Source organism: Equus quagga, chromosome 7, assembly GCF_021613505.1.
Source record: "Equus quagga isolate Etosha38 chromosome 7, UCLA_HA_Equagga_1.0, whole genome shotgun sequence".
Taxonomy (NCBI): domain Eukaryota; kingdom Metazoa; phylum Chordata; class Mammalia; order Perissodactyla; family Equidae; genus Equus; species Equus quagga.
Genome location: NC_060273.1, coordinates 101,219,491 through 101,240,382, shown reverse-complemented (window position 1 = coordinate 101,240,382; position 20,892 = coordinate 101,219,491).

The window sequence follows — 20,892 nt, the reverse complement described above, 5'->3', positions numbered from 1 at the left end:
GCACACAAAAGGGTCACTCCTGGATCTTCTGGACTGGTGATGAGAGGGAAGCACACTGCTGGGCCTCAGAAGGCATCTCATACATAAGGCCACTTCTCCAAGATCAGGAGACATAGCCAACTCACCTAATACATAGAAATAAGCACAGAGAAAGAGGCATAATGAGGAGACAAAGGAATACTTTCCAAGCAAGGGAACAGGACAAAACCCCAGAAAAAGGACTAAATGAAACAGAAACAAGCGACCTACTCAACAAAGAGTTCACGCAAAATATCATGAGGATGCTCACAGATATTGGAAGAAGACTGGATGAACCCAGTGAGCTCATCAGCAAAGAACTGGAAGATTTTTTTTTTTTTTAAGATTTTATTTTTTCCTTTTTCTCCCCAAAGCCCCCCGGTACATAGTTGTGTATTCTTCATTGTGGGTTCTTCTAGTTGTGGCATGTGGGACGCTGCCTCAGCGTGGTCTGATGAGCAGTGCCATGTCCGCGCCCAGGATTCAAACTAACGAAACACTGGGCCACCTGCAGCGGAGCGCGCGAACTTAACCACTCGGCCACGGGGCCAGCCCCTGGAAGATATTTTTAAAAACCAATCAGAAATGAAGAACACAATGCTGGAAATGAAAAATTCACGAGAGGGACTCAATAGCAGAGTAGAGGATGCAGAAGAATGGATCAGTGAGCTAGACAAAAGACTAGAGGAAATCACGCAAGCAGAACAGAAAAAAGAAAAAAGAATTAGACAGAACGAGAACAGTCTAAGGGAACTCTGGGACAATATCAAGCTTGCTAACATTCGGATTGTAGGTGTCCCAGAAGGAGAAGAGAGAGACAAAGGGGCAGAAAATTTATTTGAAGAAATAATAGATGAAAATTTTCCTAACCTGAGGAAGGAAACAGACATCCAAGTTCAGGAAGCACAGAGAGCTCCAAACAAGATAAGACCAAAGAGGCCCACACCAAGACATATTATAATTAAAATGTCCAAAATTAAAGACAAAGAGAGAATCCTAAAAGCAGCAAGAGAAAGGCCACAAGTGACATACAAAGGGAAGTCCATCAGGCTGACAGCGGACTTCTCAGCCAAGAGCCTACAGGCAAGAAGAGAATGGCACGACATATTTAAAGTGCTAAAAGGAAAAAACCTACAACCAAGAATACTCTATCCATCAAGGCTGTCATTCAGAATGGAAGGAGAGATAAAGAGCTTCCCAGACAAGCAAAAATTAAAGGAGTTTATCACCAAGAAACCAGTTCTACCAGAAATGCTGAAGGGACTTATTTAAGTGGGAAAGCAATGACCACAAATAGAGATTTAAAAAATTATCAAAAAAAACAAAACAACAACAACAAAAAAACAGGCAATAAAATCACTTCTAAAGGTAAAAATATAGTAAAGGTAGCAGATCAACTACCTGTGAAGATAATGTGAAGGTTAAAAGACAAATGTACTACAATCACCTATTTCAATGATAAGAGGGTAATGGATAGACACACACTAGAGACTATATATGATTTGAAAAACATAAAATGTGGGAGGAGGGGAGTGAAAAAGTAGAGCTTTTAGAAAGAGGTCAAGCTAAAGAGTCTATCAACTTGATATAGACTGTTATATACATAGAATATTAAATAGGATCCTCATGGTAATCACAAATCAGAAACCTATAATAAGCAAGCAAAAAAGTAAGACAAAAGAAATCAAACATATTACTAAAGATAGCCATCAAACCACAAGGGAAGAGAGCAAGAGAAAAAGAAAGGAACAGAGAAGAACTACTAAAACACCCAGGGAAAAAAGTAACAAAATGGCAGTAAATACGTATTTATCAATAGCTACTTTAAACGTCAATGAAGTAAGTGCTCCAATCAAATGCCATAGGGTGGCCAATTGGATAAAAAAACAAGACCCATGTATGTGCTGCATACAAGAGACACACTTCTGACCTACAGATAGTCACAAACTGAAAGTGAAAGGATGGGAAAAGATATTCCATGCAAATGGCAAAGAAAAGAAAGCAGGGGTAGCAATAATTATATCAGACAAAATAGACTTTAAAACAAAAACTGTAACAAGAGACAAAGACAGGCACTACATAATGATAAAGGGAAAATCCAACACGAAAATATAACACTTGTAAATATCTATGCACCCAACATAGGAACACCTAAATATATAAAGCAGTTATTAACAGACATAAAAGAAGAAAGACAGAACACAATAATAGTAGGGGACTTTAACACTCCACTTACACCAACGGATAGGTCATCCAAACAGAAGATCAATAAGGAAACATTGGCCTTAAAGGACACATTAGACCACATGGACTTAGTAGATATATACAGAACATTCCATCCAAAAACCACAGAATACACATTCTTTTCAAATGCACATGGAACATTATCCAGGATTGATCACATATTAGGCCACAAAACAAGTCTCAGTAAATTTAAGATCGAAATAATACCATGCATCTTTTCTGACCACAAAGGAATGAAACTAGAAATCAACTACAAGAAGAAAACCAGAAAAGCCACAAAAATGTGGAGATTAAACAAAATGCTACTGAACAACAATTGGGTCAATGACGAAATCAAAGGAGAAATGAAAAAATTCCTGGAGACAAATGAAAATGAAAATATGACATGCCAAAATCTGTGGGATACAGCAAAAGCGGTTCTAAGAGGGAAGTTTATAGCAATTCAGGCCTACCTCAACAAAGAAGAAAAATCCCAAATAGACAATCTAAAAGTGCATCTCAAGGTACTGGAAAAAGAACAACAAACAAAGCCCAAAATCAGCAGAAGGAATGAAATAATAAAAATCAGAGCAGAAATAAACGATATAGAGACTAGAAAAACAATATAAAAAATTAATGAAACCAAGAGCTGGTTCTTTGAAAAGATAAACAAAATTGACAAACCCTCAGCTAGACTCACCAAGAAAAAAAGACAGAAGGCTCAAATAAATAAAATCAGAAATGAAAGAGGAGGGATTACATCGGACACCTCAGAAATACAAAAGATAATAAGAGAATACTATGAAAAGCTATACGCCAACAAATTGGATAATCTAGAAGAAGTGGATAAATTCTTAGAAACATACAACCTTCCAAAACTGGATCAAGAAGTAGAAAATTTGAATAGACCTATCACCAGTAAGGAGATTGAAACAGCAATCAAAAACCTCCCAAAAAATAAAAGTCCAGGACCAGATGGCTTCCCTGGTGAATTCTACCAAACATTCAAAGAAGACTTAATACCTATCCTTCTCAAACTCTTCCAAAAAATTGAAGAGGAGGGGAGTCTTCCTAACTCCTTCTATGAAGCCAACATCATGCTGATACCAAAACCAGACAAGGACAACACAAAAAAAGAAAATTACAGGCCAATATCACTGATGAGAAATGATGTAAAAATCCTCAACAAAATACTAGCAAATTGAATACAACAATACATTAAAAGATCATACATCGTGATCAAGTGGGTTTTATTCCAGGGATGCAGGGATGGTTCAACGTCTGCAAATCTATCAACGTGATACACCACATTAACAAAATGAAGAATAAAAATCACATGATCATCTCAATAGATGCAGAGAAAGCATTTGACAAGATACAGCATCCATTTATGATAAAAACTCTAAATAAAATGGGTATAGAAGGAAAATACCTCAACATAATAAAGGCCATATATGACAAACCCACAGCAAATATCATTCTCAATGGAGAAAAACTGAAAGCTATCCCTCTAAGAACAGGAACCAGACAAGGATGCCCCCTGTCACCACTCTTATTTAACATAGTATTGGAAGTCCTGGCCAGGGCAATCAGGCAAGAAAAAAAAATAAAAGGGACCCACATTGGAAAACAAGAAGTGAAACTGTCACTCTTTGCAGACAACATGATTTTATATCTAGAAAACCCTAAAGATTCCACTGAAAAACTTTTAGAAACAATAAAGGAATACGTATCATATATAGTCTCTTGTTTAGTGTGTGTCTATCCATTACCCTCTTATCATTGAAATAGGAGATTTTAGTACATTTGTCTTTTAACCTTCATATTATCTTCACAGGTAGTTGATCTGCTACCTTTACTATATTTTTACCTTTAGAAGTGATTTTATTGCCTGGTTTTTTGTTGTTGTTGTTTTGTAACTATGTTACCTATAGCTGCAAGGGAATCTGTAAAGGTGTATATTTTAGCTTTTCAGTCTCTTTAGTAGAGAAAAGCAAGGGAAAAGGGGTTTGTGAAAGACTCTTAGACAAGCCGTCCATAGTGTCCACTACAGTCCCCTCCTTTGGCAGATAACATTCACACATTTCCTTGTTTTCATATATTTATATTCATGTGGAATACATTTACTTCTTCCCCCAAGGAATACAATTCTTGTTACTACATTCGGATCAAAGTCCACTGTCTCTGTGTGATATCCCATTCTCTTCAACAGTTCTGGCTGTGGTTCCAAGTGACCTGCAAACTTAAATTTTAAAATTAAAGATATCTGCTTCATAAACACCTTGTATACAATGGTAGGGGAAGAAACAAGATAATTACAATTAAAAACTCCCACTTGGAAAGGTGTAGGTGTGAAACCACAGCCCATATTATATCCTGCCGGATGGAGAGAATGAGGGACTTGTGCTTAGGCAATGGAGTTTCTTTCCTCAGACTCTGGCTCTGCCCTCTGGGGAAATCCTCTTCATTTATTTTTATTTGCCTCCTGGTTATACATTTTGAAGAAGACATTCCCTGTTGACTGCCTCCCATGGCCACATCTGACATGAGCATTTAGGAAGATACTTCTCCTAGATGCTTCTCAGCTTTTGCACCATCTTTCTACAGGTTCGAATTCAGTCTCAGAAGCCAGTTAGTGACAAGTTGTCAACAGTCTTGACTTTGTTTTTGTTTAATTGTTTTGTTCTGTTGTTGCTGTTTTTCCAGTAGAATTTCACCATAAAATAACTAGTCTTCTATGTTAGTTATCTGTCATTTGCCCCTCCAGAACTAATCTCTACTCATCTCAACCATGCTCTGTGCTCTGGGAAGCTGACCTATATGCATGGCCTCAATGATTCTCTTCATCCCTGGCTTTCTGTTGGGTTTGGCCAACGGGGGAGATCCTGTAGGAGATCACAGGGAGAGAGGAGAATGAGATCAGGGTATTTTTTCCCTCAGATCTCTTTCTGCTGGGTTGCCATGGGCCTACCAAAGGTCATAGCTCCCGCCAAGTGGCCCTCTCTGAATTCTGATAACTGATCCCTCTCCTTGCTCTTCAGATTCAAGAGTGGCAGTAGCTCCCTACTATTACTCAACCTGGGGTGCCACACTATCCTTTGTGGTTTCTCTACACCCTTCCCACATCTTTGTCAACAGTCCTTTTTTAAATTCTCTCCTCAAATTGCCCAAATTCAGTACTACTACAACTTCCAGTTTATTTACTCTGATCAAATATTTATGTAGGTATATATGTTTTGGGAGATTGCATACTGGCATGAAAAGTTGCTTAGCTATTTGAGAAACTTGAATCTTATCTTATTTGTGGATGGAGAATCAACCCAATTGTGAATTACCATTATTATACACCTGAATGTATTATTATACAGCTGAAGGTCATACAACTGTTTGAAAATGATAGAATAAGAATCCAATGAGGTAAATGATATACCATGTAAATTCATGGGTGGTTTCAGAAATTGGTGAGGGATTGGTGTACAATTATTACTTCCATTTTACAATTGGGGAGAGTGAAGTCCAGAAAGGTCCAGAGACCTAGCCATGGTCAAACAATTAATGAGCAGCAGAGCAGGGATTGAGCACAAGACGTCTGGCTCCAAAGTCTGGGCTCTTAACTTCATCTACCAATCAGGTCAGTACCTGGAAATAGTTGGACCTCAGGCACAAATCTTGGAAACCTCAGATCCTAAAATTTGAAACCACATGATTTCCTGTAAATTCTCATAGTTAAATAAATAGATCATTTTGGAGCTGGGAAACAAACTTAGATCTTTTGACAACCACAAGATTCTATGACTCTTAGAAACTAGCCACAGGTTGAGTTAGTTTCTCTTTTATATTTTTCTTAACACTGTGAACACACCCCTGTTATAGCTTTTATCACAGTGTTGTAATTGTTAGGTGTCTATCTTGTGGTCTGTGAGCTCTTCAAAGAAAAAATTATATCTTATTCATCTTCACTAATGGTCTGTATTATGGGCCATTTAAGGAAAGACCAATTAATATCTAATCTATAAATATCCATCTAGTTATATCTTAATTTAGCCATCCATCCAGCTAGCCACAAAGTAGGTGAACTTCTATTGGGTTTATTGTCATTAGCTGTTACATATTTTAGGACCCAATTAGAATTTTTAGTCTTATCAATATTGAGACAAATACTAAGATTTAATGTAGACATACATAAAAAACTAAAAGCTAAGCAACAAGAGATAAAAAATAACAATGAACAACAACAAAAGAAACAAAACCTGGTCCCTAAATTAAGCTTTTAAAAACATGAATCAAAGAAGGAATTTATTAATCACATCCTAAGAATGTTAGGGTTGGGGGCTGGCCTGGTGGTGCAGCAGTTAAGTTCACACGTTCTGCTTTGGCTGCTTGGGGTTTGTCTGTTCGGATCCCGGGTGCAGACCTATGTACTGCTTGTCCAGCCATGCTGTGGCAGGCTTCCCACATATAAAGTAGAGGAAGATGGGCATGATGTTAGCTCAGGACTAATCTTCCTCAGTAGAAAAATAGTAATAATAAAATAAAGAAACTTTGCTTTGGAACAAAAGAGAATGTTAGGGTTTATATTCAGCTGAGAAGGCTCTTTTAAGGCTCTACACCCAGACTGGGGACGCACACAGCGTCCATGATCACTTTATTTGGAAGCTGCAGAGTCAGTGCAATGAGAGATAACAGAGAAACTCCTACTTGGTTGCTTTCTGCTCCAAGTTGGAAAATTGAGTTTCCATAAACTTTCTGCTGCATTATTCTATGTGGCAAGTTCTTCCTCTGCTTCTCCAAACAGGAGAAAGATTATTGAGATGTTTGCCTTATCTCATTTTCTCTTCCTTCAGCATTTAAATGGGTGCAGGGAGTGTCAGAAGAGGGGTTTGTCTGGGCATAGTTATTGTGATTGCTCTGTGTTGCCTTATTTTCTTTATCTTGTCCTTGGGAGAAATGGCGTGGACGCTGGGCACTGCTAAAAGTATGTCTGTCCCCCAAATTCCCTCCATCGGGCTTGACAAATGAGCTCAAGCCATATGCTTATTCAATCTGTCCCAGGCATGGAGGAGCATTCATTCAACAATATTCATTCATTCAGCAAATGCTATCTGAATGCCTACTTTGTGCCAAACACCACAGCAGGGATAAGATTAGTGACATAGTCCCTATTCTCAGTAGTTTAAAATCTGTTAGGGAGCCGAGATGATTTCACTTGGAACAAACAGAAAATACAGAAGGGAGTATAATATATAATAACATTTTTAAAGATTGGCACCTGAGCTAACATCTGTTGCCAACCTTTTTTTTTTCTTTTCTTTTCTTTTTATTCTCCCCAAAGCCCCCCAGGGTGTAGTTGTATATTCTAGTTGTAGGTCCTTCAAGTTGTGCTACGTGGGGCACCGCCTCTGCATGGCTTGATGAGCAGTGCTAGGTCCACGATCGGGATTGGAACTGGCGAAACCCTGGGCTGCTGAAGTGGAGAGTGCAAACTTAATCACTCGTCCACAGGGCTTGCCCCTATAATAACTTTTTTAATTTAAAGTTTTAATTTTGAAATAATTATAGGTTTACATGCGTTTGTTAGAAAAACGCTTTACACAGTTTTCTCCCAGTGGTAATATCTTACAAAACTATAATACAATATCACAGCCAGGATATTGACATTGATACAGTCAAGATACAAAACATTTCCATCACTTCCCTGAATACAAGTTTCACTCAAGTTGCCTTTTATAAACACAAACATTTTCCTTTTGTTACCACTCCCTCCTTAACTTCTGGCAACCACCAATCTGTAATCTGTTTCTATAAATATGTCATTTCAAAGGAATCATATAATATGTAACAACTTAAGATTGGATTTTTTCACTCAACATAATTCTCTGGCGATTCATCCAAGTTGTCATGTCTACTAATGGTTTTTTCTTTTTCTTGCTGAGTCGTATTGCACAGTATGGATTATCACTCTTTGTTTAACCATTCACCCGTTGAAGGACATTTCGGTTGTTTCCAGTTTAAGGCTACAATGTATAAAGTTATTATAAAAGTTCATGTACAAGTATTTTTTTGTGAACATTCTTTCATTTCTCTGGGATAAATACCCAGGAGTTTGATTACTTAGTTATATGGTAGCTCCATGTTTAGTTTTTTAAGAAACTGCCAAATTGTTTTCCAGAGTAGCTGTACCACTTTACATTCTCATCAACAACATATGAGTGATCCACTTTCCGCATCCTCACCAGCATTTGGTGTTGTCACTATTTTTTATGTTAGCCATTCTAGTAGGTATGTAGTGATATCTCATTGTAGTTTTAATTTTTATTTCCCTAATGGCTAATAATGTTGAACATCTTTTCATGTGCTTTTTTGCCACTTGTATATTATTTGGTGAAAATTCTCTTCATGCCTTTGCTAATGTTCTGAATGGACCATTTGCTTTTTACTTTTGAGTTTTGAGAGTTCTTTCCATATTCTAGATACTAGTGCTCTGTTTGAATATGTGGTTTGCAGATATTTTCTCTCAGTGTGAAACGTCTTTTATCCTCTTACCAGGGTCTTTCACAGGGTAAAATTTTTAATTTTGATGAAGTCCAATTTATTAACTTTTTTTGATTTATAGAGGTTGTATTTTTGGTGTCAATTCTAAGAGCTAATTTTTTTTTTTTTTGAGGAAGATTAGCCTTGAGCTAACATCTGCTGCCAATCTTCCTCTTTTTGCTAAGGAAGACTGGCCCTGAGCTAACATCCGTGCCCATCTTCCTCTACTTTATATGTGGGATGCCTGCCACAGCATGGCTTGCTAAGCGGTGCCATGTCCACACCCAGGATCTGAACCAGCAAACCCCAGGCCACCAAAGCAGAATGTGCGAACTTAACTGCTGTGTCACCAGCCCAGCCCCTAAGAGCTTTTTGAATTATTTGTACCCCTTTGTCAAGAAACAGTTAGGCGTATTTGTGAAGGTCTGTTTCTGGGTTCTCTATTCTGTTCCACTGATCTGTGTGTTTATCCCGCTTCCAATATCATACAGTCTTGGTTACTGCAGTTTTATAATAAGTCTTAAAATTGAGTAGATGGTTCCTCCCATTTATTCTTCTTTTTCAAAATTATTTTAGCTATTTAAAGGAATGAGAGTTCCTTTACCTGTTCATATAAATTTTGCAATAATTTTGTCTTTATATACAAAATCTTGCTGGGATTTTGATAGGAATTGTGTTAAATATGTATATCAATAGGAGAGAATTGACATTTTTTTATGTTGTCTTCTAATCCATGAACATGATTAAAAGTGTCTATTCACATTTTGCTAGATTTACATCTAAGTAAGTATTTCCATTTTTTTAGCAATTATAAATGGCACTGCATTTTTTAGTTTTCATTTTCACATGCTTGCTGCAACAAATGGCCTCATCACTGCTGAGTAATGGTGAAAGTCCTCTCTTCTAAGCTTCCTCTGAGACCACTCCAGGCGAAGGGAGAGGGATGGAATCCCAGGCTTCCTACTTGGCCTCCTCTGACACCACCTCACTTGGAGAGATGGGTGTCTCATTACAGCCTCACAGTTGTGGAAGTCTGGCTCCCTATTTGGTCTTTGCTGGCATAGGTGGGAGTGAAGCCACAGTGTTTTCTGTGGTGTTTGGCTGGAGTAAAGCTGTTATTGTCTTAAAGTTTTCTGTCTTGCCAGCTTTTCCCTTTTTTGGTCCCTTGGATAAAGAGTCCTTTGGATATAGGCTTTTGTTGGGGCTTTTTTTTTTTTTTTTGTCTGCCTATTTGGCATTTCTGAGTTGATTCCTTCTTTGACTCCAAGTGTGGGATATATGAGACAAAAAGAAAGCCCAGGGAACTCACCACTGTGTTGTTCTTTGTGTGCCCAAGTCTTTAGCTGCTCTGCCTTTTTCTCTCTAATTTTCAGTCTTCTTGTGTTTGTTTTATATATAATGTTCAGGATTGATCTGTTAGTGGAAGACAGAATACACTAAAGCAGGGAAAATGAAATCAGTGCCTAGCTATAGAAGGCTTGCTTATTCATTTTTACATTCAATTCATTCATTCAAAAAAGTTTTATTACATGCTATATTCTGCATGTAAGGATTCTACTAGAGAAACAGAATGAGCAGGAGATATATATATATGGTCATGTGCTGCTTAAGGACACTTTGGTCAACGATGGAGCACATATACAAAGGTTGTCCCATAAGATTAGTACAATATAACCTATGTGTGTAGTAGGCTATACCATCTAGGTTTGTGTAAGTACACCCTATGATGTTCATACAATGATTAAATTGCCTAATGACGCATTTCTTAGAACGCGTCCCCATTGTTAAGCGACGCATACATATACACAAAAAGGATCTTTGCAAATATGTATATATATATATATATATATATATATATATATATATATACACAAAAAGGGTCTTTGCAGAGGTAATAAAGTTAAGGTGAGGTCATATTGGATTAGAGTGGGCCCTAAATCCAATGTCCTTATGAGCAGTGGGGAATAGAGACACAGGGTAGAAGGCTGCATGTAAATGGAAACAGAGATTGCAGTGATGCATGTAAAAGCCAAGGAATGCCAAGGATTGCCAGCAACCACCAGAAGTCAGAAGAGGCATGGAAGGATTCTTCCCAAGAGCCTTTGGTGGGAGCATGGCCCTGCTGTCACCTTGGTTTTAGACTTCTGGCCTCCAGAACTGTGAGAAAATAAATTTCTGTGGTTTTAAACCACACAGTTTATGATCATTTGTTTTTGCAGCCTCAGGAAACTCATGCAGAAACCAAGATCAGTGAGCAGTGTGAAAGATGGGAGAAGATCCAAAAATGGCGATAAAACTAAGGACTAGGAATGAGGTGGAAATGCCCAGAGCAGGTTTAGGTAGAAGCAATGAATCTTCTTGGTAGAGAGAGAGAGAACTACAGTGTTGGTGACTTGCATTATTGTCCTGGCATGTGGGTGTGACAGAAAGGCTTAGGAGTCATTTTATAATACAGGAGACATCAACAAGAACGGAAATGGAAAAGGGGTATCTGGTTTAAGGAAATAGGAGACCCTAAAATCCTCTTTAATGTCCTGATTCTTGGAGTTAGAAGTGGGAGACAATTCAAAAATTATGTAGTCCATCTCCTCATTTTACAGGTGAGGAAACTGCAGTCCAGAGAGATAGCTTTTGTGCCTCGGGCTTTTTGAACTGAAGGTGTCTTCTGTAACTGTGGCAGGTGATTTTGTGTGTTGCAGCTGATGCTAATCCCTTTCAATCATCAGGTTTCTAATTAATTTTTTTCTGTCCTTCAAGGAAAGTATCCATCAGGCTTATTTGTTAAAAGAAAAACAGAGAATGTGGGGGCTAATATGCTAAAATATGAAAGCTCTAATTAGAGAAAGGAAGAAGAGCCATAAAGGATAAATTTCATGATAGTAATTTGGGGTCACCATCTAGAACCCGGACTCCCTTTGGGATGGATAGGGTCACATGCAGGGTATTTAACTTAACTCTTAGAGCTTAGAAACAAGGACAGGTCTGGCACTACTGAAGTTTCCAATCAGAAAATGGCCATTGTAGTGGCACATCAATTTAACGATAATTAGATTTGCCCCAAATTAGATGTTTTCATGATTCACTTCTGACATCCTTCCTGGGACTTTGGCAGCAGACGACTGGCAGGGCCCCATGGGGGACCATTAGAGAGTAGCATCTGTGGTGGCAACAAGAGGGCACAAACCCCCAATCCACCAAAGGAGACAGCTCCCAGCTGGGGCCAGTCTGCCAATGCAGGTGGGATTTTGGGAGCCTAAAACCAAAGCTGTTTATTAAATAGCTAAGAAAGAATAGAAATGACCCTTTGAAATATTGGTCATCTCTCAAGGTGTATTTTTGATCTCCTAAAACTGACTGATCTGTCCCTCCACCATCTTTTTCTTTCTTTAGTTTTTTACATTCAGGAGGATAGGATATTCTGCCCTGATACAAACCTGCACTGACTGACTGATCTGGTATATCCGATGCTCAAAGAGATTCTGCTAAAAAAGCAGCTCTAGATTGGAGGCTATTATCCCAATCTTGTTTCAATCAAGGTGTCCTTGATTTTTGCTTTGAATTTCAGTCTCTCCAATTGGAGTTTTTGAAAAAGAAAGAGAAAAAATAATAGGCTTGTGGGAGGTGTGCTCAGGCTGACCATCTGCCAGAGAAGGCTGCCAGCTTTCTGCATCCCGGTGGCTCCAACAAAGGTGGGGCTCTGAGGCTTTGAGGGAAGGAAGGAAGGTGAGGATGAGGGGTTTTCTAAGACCACTCATTAACTGGGTTGGTTGGAGGAGGAAAATCTCTAAATGGAACAAAGTAAAGAAGTGCCCCAAGAAGCATCAAAAATTCAGTCAGGCACACAGGCCAAAAACAAAGGCAATATTCTATTCTATTTTTAAACTTTTCTTTTTCAGTGTAAGATGTGCAAATTAGAAGATAATGGACGCAATTATTAAGATCACTCATTCAACCACTCCTGTGCCAATACATTGCTCTCAATTCATGCTTTTCTAGATGTCTCAAGATTAAAACCAATTTGAATCTCATTTTGTACTTTTGTGCTTGAAGATATCATTCAAGTACTTAGAACTTTAACTTACAGAGCCGTAAGTTGGAGAGGAAAAATAAAAACAATGATTATTTTTATTGCAAGTTACCAATAACTATTTTAATGATGAAGTGGAAAAGATGGAAACAAGAAATCCGTCTGATTTGACAAAATTTACTCTCTCTTAAGAAAAAGTAGAATGAGACACATTCAACTAGTCAAACATCTGACAGGATCTGGCAACACCTGAATACATTTTACCGACCCAGGGGGCAACTGCCACATTCATCACAGCCAGAACGCTTAATATAATAGAAGGTGATTTATGGTTACCAGTTAGAAATAGCTCATGAAATAATGGAATGATAAGGCCGTTTAGGGAAAATCAAAATTGCCCAGTAGATTTACAATAGCTACTCTGCTTAACTTTCAATATATATGTATAAGGAGACCACTAATATTTGTCATTTAAATGAAGGACTAAATTATGTTTAATGTGGTTTATTTTCCAGTGCCTTACCTGATTTATCCTAACCCATACAATCACAGCATTTGTCATAAATTTTACAGAAAGTACTAATCTTTTTCTGTTGAGAAAAGATTTAAATGTACAATAGAATGGAGCTGAAGAGGCTGATCAGTTTTACAAATCAAAATAACACCTTGTAGGGGCTGGCCCGGTGGTGCAGCGGTTAAGTTCGCACATTCCACTTCTCGGCGGCCTGGGGTTCGCCGGTTCGGATCCCAGGTGCAGACATGGCAACGCTTGGCAAAAGCCATACTGTGGTAGGCGTCCCACGTATAAAATGGAGCAAGATTGGCATGGATGTTAGCTCAGGGCCAGTCTTCCTCAGCAAAAAGAGGAAGATTGGCAGTAGTTAGCTCAGGGCTGATCTTCCTCAAAAAGAAAAAAAATTACCTTGTAAAGCTAAAGAGCATGTGCCTCCACAGCTGAGTTGTATCGAATCCTGTAGCACAAGAGACAGAACGTTGCTGGCCTGCAAGGTACTTCATCCGAGCTTTAGGGAAGTCACTTCAACTAGGATCTATGGTTCTTCCTAATAAAGGGAAGTCAAGCAGATACAAAGAGGAATGCTTGTCTGAAGAACGTGCCTCTGGCATTTAATCCACTAAATTATCCCATAAAGTTTTTCTTTGCTCTTTTTAGTAGATGCTTTTGGGACACATCGATATGATTTGTGAGTACTTGAAGAGATTCAGGAAATGCCAGAAAGTTCCCTGATTACCTACCTATAGGTATTTTTCTTGTCTCTGAAGTGAAGGAGATTACACTCACCAAAATAAAGTTTGTCAGATCAGTTAGACCCTTCTCTACTGGTGTGTTCTGTGGCCTCAAAACCATCTGCCGCAGCCTTAGGTTTGTGCCCACATCACTCTGGCTTTGGCATCAGCTTACCTGTAGTGTTTCTCTCTCTAGATTACTACTCTGCAAATACCAATGGGTGCCTGCAGCCTGGCTTTAAGGACCAGTGGTTATGTGGAATAAGAGTATCCTAAAATGTCTAAAGCTATGAGACCAGTGCTCAGAGCATGATCCTGTTTCCAGAACATTAAGGCCCTGGCCTCTGACCCTGGTCCAAGGCAGGGTCACTCCCAAAAAGAGTGGCAAGACAACTGGGTTAAATGCAGAAGCAAGTCCCAGACCTCTGGCCCATAAGCTCCGGGGGGACACCCATGTTCTGTGCTACCACAGTTCCCTGTATATGACTTTTAGACTGCACTTATTTTTTTAATCAATTTTATAGATGCATAATTGATGTACAACAAATTTCGACATATTTAAACTCTAGAATTTGATGAATTTTGTCTGATAGATACATCTGTGAAACCATCACCATAATCAAGATTGTAAACATATTCATCACCTCTTGCCCCCTCAGCCCCACCTCCCTCCACAAGCAAACACCGATCTGCTTTCTGTCACTATAGATTAGTTTGCATTTTCTAGAATTCTATACAAATGGAATTATAGAGTATGTTCTCTCTTCCCTCTGGCCTCTTTGACTCAGCACAATTATTTTGAGATGTATCTACATTGTAGTATAAGGCAATTGTTCATTCCTTTTTATTTCTGGGTAGCATTACATTGTATGGATATACCACAATTTGTTTATGCATTTACCTATTGATAAACATTGGCGTTGTTTCCAGTTTGGAAGTATATGCTGTGAATTTTCATGTACAAGTCTTTTTTATGGATATATGCTTTCATTTCTCTTGGGTAAATACCTAAGAGTGGGATGGTTGGATCATATGATAGTGTATATTTAACATTTTAAGAAACTGCCACTATTTTCCAAAGTGATTATTATAACATTTTAGATTCCTACCAGCAGGTTATGAGAGTTCCTTGTGAATTCCTTCACATCCTTGCCAACATTTAGTATGGTCAGTGTATTAGTTCCTATGGCTGCTGAAACAAACTCCCATGAACTTGGTGATTTAAAACAACAGAAATTTATTCTCTTACAGTTATAAAGGCCAGAAGTCCAAAATCAGTGTCACTGGGCTGAAATCAAGGTGTCAGTGGGACCATATTCCTTCAGGAGGCTCTCAGGAGAATCTGTTCCTTGCCTCTTCCAGCTCCTGGTTGTGGCCAGCATTCCGTGACCTGGGCTGCATCAGTCCAGTCTCTGCTTCTGTGGTCACATGTCCTCCTCCTCTTCTGTCTGTGAAATCTCTCTCTGCCTCTCTTATAAAAAGACTTGTGATGGCATTCAGGGTCCACCTGGATAATCTCATTTCAAGATCCTTAACTCAATCATATCTCCAAAGACATCTCCCCTTGTTTTGGCCTTATAAGGTATCAGTCTTAGATTTCATGGATTAGGACATGGAGATCTTTGGGAAGAGGGCATTTTTCAGCCTACCACACCCAGTCTTTTTAATTTTAGCCTTTCTAACAGGTTTGTAGGGGTACAGCTTTACTTGTATTTCCTTAAAGTCTAATGATGCTGATCATATTTTCATGTGCTTATTTATATCTGCATATCTTCTTTGGTGAAGTATGTGTTCAAATCTTTTGCCAATTTTTTAATTGGGTCATTTTCTTATTTTTGAGTTTCGAGAGTTTTTTATACACTCTGCATACAAGTTGTTTATCAGATATATAATTTATAGTGTTTCCTCCAATATGTGGTTTGTTTTTCATTCTCTTAACAGTGCCTTCCTTGATACCATTTCTTGATTTGTATCATGATTTATCCTTTTTAGACTTTCTAGACTGAGCCCCTTAAGGGCATGGACTATAACTTATTCCCTTTATGTCCTCAGCACCCAGTACAATGCCTGACATGTGAGAGATCCTCACTGAATGTTTATTTTTCTTCTCCTCTCTTTACTGCTCTTCCTTTTCATAGGATCACATTCAAAAAGCAAAATTTCTCATATTATTAACAAAATGTCACAGTGGTCTAAATAGTGTGTAGCTTATTTTATTTTTTTATTGAGACACAATTCACAAGCCATAAAATTCACCCTTTTTTTTCCCTGCATTTTCTCCCCAAATCCCTCCAGCACCTAGTTGTATATTTTAGTTGTCAGTTCTTCTAGTTGTGGCATGTGGGACACTGCCTTAGCATGGCCTGATGAGCGGTGCCATGTCAGTGCCCAGGATCCGAAGCAGCGAAACCCTGGGCCACTGAAACAGAGTACGCGAACTTAACCATTCGGCCACGGGGCCAGCCCCAAAATTCACCCTTTTAAAGTGTACAGTTCAGTAGTTGTTAGTATAGTCATAAGGTGTGTAACCATCACTACTATTTAATTCTAGAACATTTTCATCACCCCAAAAAAAACCCATACCCATTAGAAGTCATGCCTCATTCTTTTCTGCCTGCACCCCCACCATCCTTGGCAACCACTAATCTACTTTCTACCTCTATGGTGTTGTCTATTCCAGACATTTCACATAAATTAAATCTCATGATCAGCCATCTGCAAGCCGGAGACCCAGAAAAGTCAATGGTGTAGTTCAGTCTGAGTCTGAAGGCCTGAGAACCAGGGGAGTCGGTACAATTCTCAGTCCAAGGGCAGGAGAAGACCAGCTCATGCAGTCAAGCAGAAGAGCTAAATCTGTCTTCCTCCGCCTTTTTGTTCTATTCAGGCTCTCAATGGATTGGATGATCCCCACCCACACTGGGAAGGGCAATCTTCTTTACTCAGTCTACCAATCCAAATGCTGATCTCACCTGGAAACACTTTCACAGACACATCCAGAAATAGTGTTTAGCACCCCATGATCCAGTCAAGTTGACACATAAAATTAACCATATAAAGATTATCCGTGTTGAATCATGTATTAGTACTTGATTCCTTTCTATGACTAAATAATATTCCATTATATGAATATACCATATTTTGCTTATCCATTCTCAGTTGATGGACATTTGGGTTGTTTCAACTTTTTGGCTACTATGCATAATGATGCTATAAGCATTTATGTAGAAATTTTTGCTTTAACATATATTTTTAATTCTCCTGGGTATATACCTAGAATTAGAATTGTTGGATCATACAGTAACGCTATATTAAACATTTTGAGGAAATTCCAACTGTTTTCCAAAACAGCTGTACCATTTTACATTGCTATCAGAAATGTATGAGGGTTCTAATTTCTCTGCATTCTCTCCAACAGTTATTGTTACCTATCTTTTTTTATTATGGCCATCCTAGTGGGTATGAAGTGGGTTTGATTTGCATTTCCCTGATGACTAGTGATATTGAGCATCTTTTCATGTGTTTATTGGTCAATAGCTAATTTAAAGTCTTTATCTAGTGATTTCAACATCTGAGCTTCCCCAGGGACAGTTCCTATGAATTGCTTTTTTTCTCCCCTATTTATGGGACATAGTTTCTTGTTTCTTTGCATATCTTGTCCTTTTTTTAAAAAAAACTGGACATTTAAATAATAAAGTGTGGAAACTCTGGAAATCAGATTCTCTTCCTTTCCCAGAGTTTGTTGTTGTTGCTGTTTGTTTTAGTGACTTTTCTGAATGATAAAGTCTGTGTTCTTTGTCATGTGTGGCTGCTGAAGTCCCTGCTCAGTTAGCTTAGTGATTAGGTAATGACTGGGCAGAGATTTCCTTAAATACCTAGAACCAAGAAGTCTTTTAGTCTTTGCCAAGGGGCCCTGTGTGTGTGTTGGAGCATGCCTTCAACACTCAGTCAGGAAGTTAAGTCTGCCTTAGCCTTTGCTTTCTACTGGCACAAACCCTCAAGGTCATCCAGAGGTGAGAGCTTAGGGCCTTCTCAGGTCTTTCCTCAGCATGCACAGAGTCCTAGGCATACACAGCCCTATGGATGCACTTGCCTTTCTAGATTCCTAGGAATATGTTATAGCTTTTCACATTCCCTATGGACATCTCATTCCTCATCTTTTCCTTTTAAACTTTTTGGTTAGCCTATTGTTTATCTCAACTTTGTCTGTCACCCCTGGCAATCACCAAGTTAAACAATTGTCACTAATTGTTTTGACAAACAGCCCTGGGAAAAAGGCTTTTCCCACTAGGTAAGCTCCGCTCTGAGTCATATCAGATAAAGACCACCTTGCAAGTAGGGTCTTCCAGGGAACAACCAGACAAGTCAAACAATGACAGTTCTCTGGGATTGAGACTTTGAAGGAGGCCCAACTCCATTCTGCAACCTCCAGTGGCTGCCAGGTTGCCAGTTTTCAACATGATTGCCCACTATTGGTTTTCAAGGCTACCATGGTGCTAGAGAGGAGGGATGGGAACAGAGCAAGATAAAATGCCACAAATCTCACTGTTTTTACTGCGATTCACTAATTTTTCCTGAACAAACACTTGTCAGATTGCTGAAAGCCTTTGGATAATATCTAGAGTTCTGAAAAAGTTGACCTTGATGATTTTGCCAATTTTCTTATTGCTTTTATGAGGAATTGGTGTAAGTCCTTACTCTTCCATTTTCTCTGACATCACTCCTCTGTAGCTTATTTAAGGCAACATATTTTGCCACTCAAATGGCTGTATCCACTTACTATATTTTTGCATGGCTAACTCCTACTCATCCTTAAGACTAAGCTCAAGGGTTATTTCCTTCAGCAATGCAACACTTCCTGCAAATTAAATCTGACACAGAAGCTCATTAAGTGAATCAAACGCCATCCCAGCTGCTCTTGTTCAATGAGTATATAAGGAGAACTGGATCCATGCCAGGTCAGATCTCACTTTTTCCCAGTTCTCTCCATCTCCTCTCCACAGTAGCCTTTGAAGCACTGTCTCTGAGAGCCTGAGGCTCTGCAGATCATAGGATGAAACTCTAAGCTAAATGGATGCTTGATGAGGATTTCAAAAAGCAGATTCAAGCAGTAGATGGTCAATTGGACTAGATAGCATCTAGATCCCTTCTAACCAGAAATTATATGTTTTCTTGAATGAAAAGGATGAACAATTACTCTGATGATTCACTAACAAGACCATAATGCTTTTTAGAAAATTTTAGAAACATGTAAATTACTGATACATACCCCCCCAAAAGAATAGTCACCACCTATTAGAAATAGGAATACAAGAAAAGTTTTCTTAATCTATTATGAAGACTCTTGTGGAGAAATGTTGGCTAAATGAATTTTGAACTATTGGCACAGGCCTATTGATCCCCCACCACTGCTTCAAATCTCATCTTAGTTTTCAAATTTAGACAATTAGTATACACCAACCTGAACATCCCCTGGGATATGTGAGCCCATTTTGGAGCCCATAGCATTAAATTAAAAAAAAAAAGTGGTCTGTAATGTTATTTCTAAGTGAATTTATAGCATTTTTAATGTATGTAATTAAGAAAATTGGGTATTAATTTGTTTTATATAATTTATTATATAACGTAACACATTTATAGACTGATACAACATGTGTGGTAGAGAGAAAAACTCATTGGCAAAGCAAGACCAATAAATACTTGTTGATTATGATACTACTGATATTTCAAACAGCTCTATTCATATACTATTTAGACAAAATAACAAAAAAAATGTAGACTTATGGGATTATTATGAAAGTCATTCATTCATACCTAAAGTTCTAAAGCAAAGCAAAGAGAAATCAAAGCTGACTGATTATCCTGTGAAGTTTATCACTGAAGAACTCTAGCCCAGGTGATTCAAAAGAGAGTAAAATACTCTTCTCCTAATAACAGGTAGTTTTGCTTGAATGATTCAGACAATTTTATTGATATTTCAACTAGCACTAGCCATAGAATTATTTAAGTAAAAGTTTTTCAATTAGAACTTCTAACTGAGGCATTCAAGACAAAAGATATGACATTCCAAAGCAAAATGAAAATTGTTTGCCTGTACATTTTTTGAATAATTTTATATTTTGAAATAGTTTGACTCAAAAGAAATTGCAAGAATAGGTTAGAGGTTCCCATGTACTCTTCACCCAGCTTTATCCAATGTTAATGTCTTTTTTTTTTTTTTTTTTGAGGAAGATTAACCCTGAGCTAACTACTGCCAGTCCTCCTCTTTTTTGCTGAGGAAGCCTGGCCCTGAGCTAACATCTGTGCCCATCTTCCTCTACTTTATACGTGGGATGCCTACCACAGCATGGCGTGCCAAGCAGTGCCATGTCCACACCCGGGATCCGGGCTGGCGAACCCTAGGTTGCGGAGAAGCGGAACGTGTGAACTTAACCACTGCACCACCGGGCCGGCCCCCAATGTTAATATCTTACATAGCCGTATACAAGTCAAAACTAGAGTTGCAAAACTCCTCATTCACGCTGAGCAAATAATAGCATCAGGCTGCTAGAGATCAAAATAAAGGATTTTTGAAGGGTGATATTTCTTTGGAAAGAACTCAGGGTGTGCTGTGTGTCTCCCCTAATCCCCCATCCTCAAGTGGCTGCAGATCTATAACAAATGAGTATTTTCTATTATTTCCAAGTGGCCCCAACTGTCTGAAAAACTACAGGGGGGAAAAAGAGCCCTTAAAGTAACCATATGAGTTCTTGGTTTGGTTGTGGTTGTTTATTTCCTTAAAGATTGGCAGCTTTTACTGTTCTCTAATTCAAGGAGAATATTCAACAATAACAAAAAGTTATTGTTTCCAG